Here is a 6,651-nt window from a genome sequence, read left to right as displayed (position 1 = left end):
TACATATACAGCTATATACAGCTAGTAAATAATCTTGCTTTAACTGAGCTCACAACTTACTTCTGAGTAATAAAGCTTTTTGTGTGCCTTGAAGGTTTTCAATACAAGATAGCTCTTGCAGTGAGGACAAAACCGCCTGTTGCTTTGAATTGCTGTGGCTTCATATTCCTCTACTCTGCTCGTATAGTACGTGCTTTCATGGGTTTACACAGGACATACTACACAGGACATACTACACAGGACATACTACTCTGGACATACTACTCTGGTTAGGTGATTTTATTTAAAGCACTGCCTGCACTCTGAACCCACATAGGTGCGGCCTGGGATCGAGGCTAGACTATCACATGACAATTCTAGAGCCATTCATTGGTCAACGCGTCGGGGCGGTGGTTTATAATAGTCACATGTTTATAGCTATCTAGCAGTTTAATAGTCCATCTAGTCTACGTCTACCAGTGCAGTGCAGCACGTAGCTTTCTTCTTTAATTGTTCGCTTCTTAATAATGGCCAGATATGGAATATGCCGGTGGTGATGGCTATCAAAGTGGAGACATTTTTGGTGCCGATGAGAGTGAACTATCGGACCCTTGTTCGTTGAGTATGATGGATCTGACGAGGAGAACGAGCACACAAGACGTGATAAGTGGCACACACCAAGCCGAGAAGCAAGCTCTAAAGTCCTAGATACATCTAGGAAAAGAGCTCTGGCACTTGAAAAGCCGCCCCAAAGATCAAATGACAGCAGTAGTGATCCTATCATCACTAACTCTTTTGATCGCCTGGTGGATCGCCTGGATAGGCAAGAAACTGGATAGGCAAGAAACTCGTTTAGTCGCAATTGAAGAAAAATTATCGTCACACAGCAAGCAGCTCGCCTGATAGTGCAAAGAAGACGAGGGTTCCTCTGCCTATTCGTGTATGTTGTTTGACTCTGATGAGAGGGGGGTGGGGCTTGGTTTAAGTAATTGTATGTGTAAGTATATGTGACAGGCTCTGGGAAAACCAGACATTTGGAGCAGACTAAAATTTCGTTGATTAATGTACCAAGTGATAGAGCAGAGCATTGCCTACATAATGATATGCTTAGTGTTCACATACCTAGTTTCATACCCGAGTTATGCTTGTTAGAAACTTGAAGCCGTAAAATGTAGTATCGAGAAAAACGCCTCTCAAAGATTGCTCAATTAGGAAAAATAAGGTAATAGCCAAAGTTTGGATGAGGCGCTTCGATGGAAAGAGTTGGATTTAGAGCATCAGATTTTACAGAGAGGTAGTAGAAGGACTATAGATACTTATACACCAATAACATTTTATTTGAGATTTTACACTGTAGGCACAAATTTAGCTATAGCTCAATACCAAATTCTGTGTTTTTACAGTCAGAAGTATGTACAAAGCTCTTGTTGATGACAAGGAGGACTTTTCAGGATTTGATACGGACGTATGGTTAGTCTATAAGTTTTATATTATTTTAACCAATTACATGTCCCTTAATCTTATTCAGTGTATCGTTTATTGATGCTCAAAATGCGGATGTCCTGAAAACTAAGAAGTAACGGCTGCAAACGCATTGTTTCAAGCTAGCCACATTCGTGGTAAGTGATAATACTTACTATAAGCTGCTTTGATAACTTCTCACTAGTGCCTATAAGAAGCTTCAATTACCGTTAATCAAACGCGAGCTGGAGTACATTCCAGAGTGTATCTGGAGAATTTCCGCCCACTGTATCCTGTTATCTATTTAGAGGATGTCAATAGTAATATTCAAAGGTTGTTTTACAATGTGCAAGAGCGTATATAGCTGCTATGATTCCAAAGTTACAAACGCCTGAAGTCTCCTAGTTTTTGTGGCTGCCACTTTGTAAACAGTAATAAGTCTACTCAGTCTAAGGCGCTCCTAACTTTGGAATCGTAGCTCTTGCACATTGTAAGAATATTACTATTTACATCCTCTATATAGATAACAGTGGGCGGCTATGCAACGCTCAAGATCAAGCAGCTTTAATAATTATACTCTGGAATGTATTATACTCTGGAATGTACTCCAGCTGTGAGTAATTAACCCGAGGCGCATCACGGGTTATAGTAGTCGGTCGTCCTGGTAGGTCCATGTTCATCTGGTAGCAGGTATCCCTCTGTCATCACCAGAGGAGACATCGCCCTCAAGCTGTTCAAGCACATCGGCACAAGTAAACAACCTAGCCATAGCTTCGTGTGGTAAGACATAGCAACGTGGCTTGGAAAATTCTAGACTAAATTGCACGTGATTCTACAGCTCTTCCTCTATACAGGGATGTGCCTAGGTATCGCGAAATTGAAATTCGCGAAAAAAAGTCACTTATTGCGGGCCACGATCGTGGCCCGTGGCGTTTAAAGGGTTAATATGAAATTGATATACATGTACTTTTACACCTTTTGCTTTCTGTTGTAATATACACCCACCAATTTTTACTTTGTTTACACCCTAGTGCATGTTCTATACACCTCAAACAAGTGACTACACCCTCGAATGAGACGAGTGGCAGGAGAATTGAGAATTGGAGTGTATTGCTTTGAAGTACAAGCAAAAACCATGGCATAATTATATGTACAGTATTGTAGGACTTGAAGTGGCTCAACTATGACATGTGAGCCTACACGTGTTATTCAGCTAGTTGCCTTTCATTCACTGACCTAGCTAGATAATGTCTACTCCTATTTCTACTCTTGCTCCATTGGAACTGGAATACATGACTGTCGTTGATCGTTGACCATTACTTAAAAGATTTGGATGGGCGTATCAAGTATGGCTTGGGTACATCTCTGGGATCTTAGAGTGGCTTAAAGATGGCACAATATTTTACGTTCATTGTGCATCCAAGAGACCACATGTCTGTTCAGTACTTCCCCACCATTCCCCACCATTGCAGAAGACGCCAACGGTATGTTTAAATACAATCTGTGTTTAGTGCTGCTTATAATTACACTCACCACCCCGAAAAAGGCGTACTACTTACTAACTTTTAGCAACTAAACTCGTAACATCACTTCATTATAATTATAGTTACATAAAAACGATAGTTACATAAAAACGAGTATTCAGTATAGCCAATTATAATTATTTATGCAGAGCAGGATGCCGTTCCCATTTCATTCCACAGAAGAAAACCCCACTCTGGCCGTCCAAATATCTTTGGAAACTAACATTTCTGCAAGACAAGTAAGTTGCTTTTTGCAGAATTCATATATACTACTGGCTTCTGGCTTCGAGTTTGCAAAAAAAGTCAACTTCTGATGTCGAACTTTTGCCGTCGAACCTGAGCCCGAGCCCTCTTCATTAAACCGATATCGCTGTCTATTGACTTTCTTTTTATTGTAGTGTACTCAAGCTCAGAAGACTATTTTTTGCGTCAATTTAGTAAGTACTTTCACTTTGAGATCACTTTGTTAGTCATCCTCTACTGCAGAGATACCCAACGACGGTCAACGGCAGATATCACAGACCATACACAAATGACACTAAAATATGATAATGTATGTACCTCATAAGTGTTGCTGTGTATATATAATAGCTATAGCACTGTGTTTCTGTACGTTGTCTGGCATGTACAATATCAAGACAAAAGAAATTGGAGAATTTAATTCCGAAAGTTGTACCTGTTTGTCTTTTGTACTATGTTAATTGCCTAACTAACATTTTATTAATATTTTCTTTGAGGTTCTGTATACTACGTGGAACCCGAGGCACCCAGCCATAATATTGTGCACTTTATGGAAACGGACGAGGATTGCAATACTTCATCATTTTATTTTGGAGGCGAACAACTTCTGCAATTGCTTACGCTACCACAAGAAATCTAATGCAAGAAATCCCCCAAGTTCATCAGTTCACTTTTCTGGTATAAAATGTGAGCCCTTGTTGTACGTATGTTGTTATGATGTGTGGCTCAATTAAAGAGCAATTTAAATTGTTTCTCGATCAACAGACTGAGCATAAGAAATTGTTATTTTAACAATACATATAACAATACATTTGTCAAGCATGTTTGTTAATTCAACACTTATTATTGTTGTAGGAGGTTTTTTTGCAGCTGGCTCTACAGCACACTCTATCCACTGACTCTAGTAGTAATTATTATGAGAGGGTTTTTTTTTTTACTTTTTGTTTGTACTCTCGTACCTATACCTAGCTGATTGAGTAAAGTATGTTGTGCTATGTCCATAGATAGTAGAGGAAGGGGATTGAAAACGAGAACGAAATCACATGAACGAGATCACATGAACTCGCGTTTGACGGAAGCAGCATGGCATGGCAGGGCAGGAAGAAGTACACAGGAAGTATAAAGATTTACGTGTTGCTAGTACGTGTTGCTAGGAAGAATGGTGTATCAAGTAAGTAGTGACCATCAAGTAAGTAGTGACTGTTAGTGACTGTGTGTGTGACTGTGTGTGTGCAGTTTGTGTAAGCTTTTAGAATTTTTTTTCTAGGTTCTCTACTCTTGAAATGTCTCTTACAAGGGGATTCCTTCAAAATATCCACTCCTGCTGCAGCAAGTACACTTAAGAAGCAATAAGATTGCTGAGAAGCTGGTTCCTGCCAATCTCAAGTTTTTCAAAGGGACTGCTTCAGAAAGTGCTTCCAGTCCACAGCCAAAACAGAGAGAGAAAATGTGGACGACCTACCACACTGTGCGAACATCCAAGATTTACCATGAAATCTGGGCTTCCCTGCTAAAGTGTGTTCTATCGGCACCATAATTTAATGTTCAAAGAGCTAACGTGCAATCCACGGCAAGACCCAAGTACACTCTACCTCAGAAGAGTGCTGCAGGCTATATTCCACGAGAAAAACTTCGAAAATCAACTGAAAAATGCTACTTTGTAGTGAGCATTGGACGAGAGTGAGCATGAATCGCAGAAGTGGGTGGAGTTAATCAAGGTGGAGTTAATCAACAGAGGTGGTGTCACCAATAACTTAACTTATGAACTGTTTGTTGCAATGGAATTGAGAAAACATGTTAAGCACCTAATGTTAAAAAAAATGAGGATGTTAATTTTCTGTGGTGTACAGACTGGGTGTACAGACTGGCAGTGGTGTACAGACTGGCCCTGTTAAGAATAATTGTTAAGAATAATTTTGTCGAAGATTGGGTAAAAATTCGTGGATTAATTTTCATTGGCAAGTGCTTGGGTTGAAAAGTTCAAAGTTACTCGGAAACAGACTACACCCAGAAGCAGTTAATTTTTAAACCGAAAGCGAAGTCAGACTGCCAGCAGCCAACTCCTGAAGATGCCTCTGACTCAGATTAACGAGGTTCAATTGTTATGTTATTCAATTGTTATGTTATGTCTCATCATCATCCATCATCATCATAATCATCAAAACAGTAGTTGCAATTAAATAATGAGTCAGCATGTTTAACGGTTCATGAATGTTCTCGAACTTTTACCTCTACAGTCGAGTTAATGACTCGTAGGGCTTGGGTGTTCTTCGTATCTTGACAGATTCTTTGGCATCTTGAGTACGAGTTCAATAAACGACTTGCCTGCAAAAGATGAATGTTAATGGAGGATGCCGGCTGACATTTCTAGCGAAGTACCACTACACAATACCCTAGCATTGAGTAACGTTTGCTTCTCATTGTGATGTCAATTTCGCAAGGAGCCTACATTTTTCTCATCAAGCGTTGTAGACTATCTGGAACAGCAGCTGCTGTTAAAGCATGCTGTGATATGTGACAGGCTGTATAATCCCAAAGCGCTGTCTAAGCAGTTAACACTGCTATATGCACACTAAGCATAATTATCGGCTCTATCAATTGGTCAGAGCCTGTCACATAATTATCTTTTATTATCTTTTCCGTTTTTCAAATATCGAAAACACACAATAGGCACACACAAGTTAGGGCATATAAACAAGACCCGCCCCCGCCAAGCAGGTCGCCGGTCAGAGCACACATACATAAAATGTTGGTGTGACTCCTTGGCCTCAGTACAGTCATAGATAAACACACTATAGATAAACACACTATTAGCAAAACACTATTAGCAAACACTATTAGCTTTTCTTTCCCTGGCAACAAATCGCCGGATTGAGCACTATCACTGAGAGGAATCGTAGATCTCGGATACTGTACCTTGCTGATCCCGCACAACCTTTTACATTCACTTGACTAAAAATCAAAAATGACATTTCATTCTGTGGGTTTTATAATGGAAATGTGGATGACACTTTCGGTACAAGATAGCAGCTTCAACAGCTATCACCGATTCACCTTTCATTTTATAATCACACAAAAAAAACATATACGGTCTGGCGGTGGCCGAGATGTTCGCTGTCTAGATCTGCAAAGAAATGCAAAGAAATCAAAATGTACTCAAGCGTTCTTAGAGAATAAGCTCTACTATCAAAGGTGTCACATGGATTCTACTCCTCCATGTTCCCGTTTCCCTCGAATGTCACAGGCTTAAATGCAACAAGTTTGTCGTGAATGTTGTCGTGAATGTAACCCACTCACACTCACATTCCGTGTACAAGGAGTAGAAATCCCCTACTCTACAGGACTTACTGTCTTTTGGTTAACGTGAGGTGCATTATGTATATTATGCACCTAGGTTTGCTGTGATGATTAAGTGTACTAATGATGGGATAGCGCTTTGCGGTACAGC

General features: G+C 40.0%; 1 long non-coding RNA gene across 1 annotated transcript; it reads left to right on the top strand.

Annotated features, from left to right (window-relative positions):
- Positions 1 to 956: 956 nt before the first annotated feature.
- LOC135348335 (uncharacterized) lies at positions 957 to 6,421 on the top strand. Its single transcript, XR_010398718.1, has 6 exons — positions 957 to 1,449; positions 1,508 to 3,400; positions 3,450 to 3,516; positions 3,701 to 3,890; positions 4,208 to 4,374; positions 4,471 to 6,421. It is a non-coding gene; the product is annotated as an uncharacterized LOC135348335 (long non-coding RNA).
- Positions 6,422 to 6,651: the final 230 nt, after the last annotated feature.

Source organism: Halichondria panicea, chromosome 15 (assembly GCF_963675165.1).
Source record: "Halichondria panicea chromosome 15, odHalPani1.1, whole genome shotgun sequence".
NCBI classification, from domain to species: domain Eukaryota; kingdom Metazoa; phylum Porifera; class Demospongiae; order Suberitida; family Halichondriidae; genus Halichondria; species Halichondria panicea.
The sequence above is the reverse complement of the archived record's forward strand: the minus strand, read 5'-3'. Positions and strand labels throughout refer to the sequence as shown.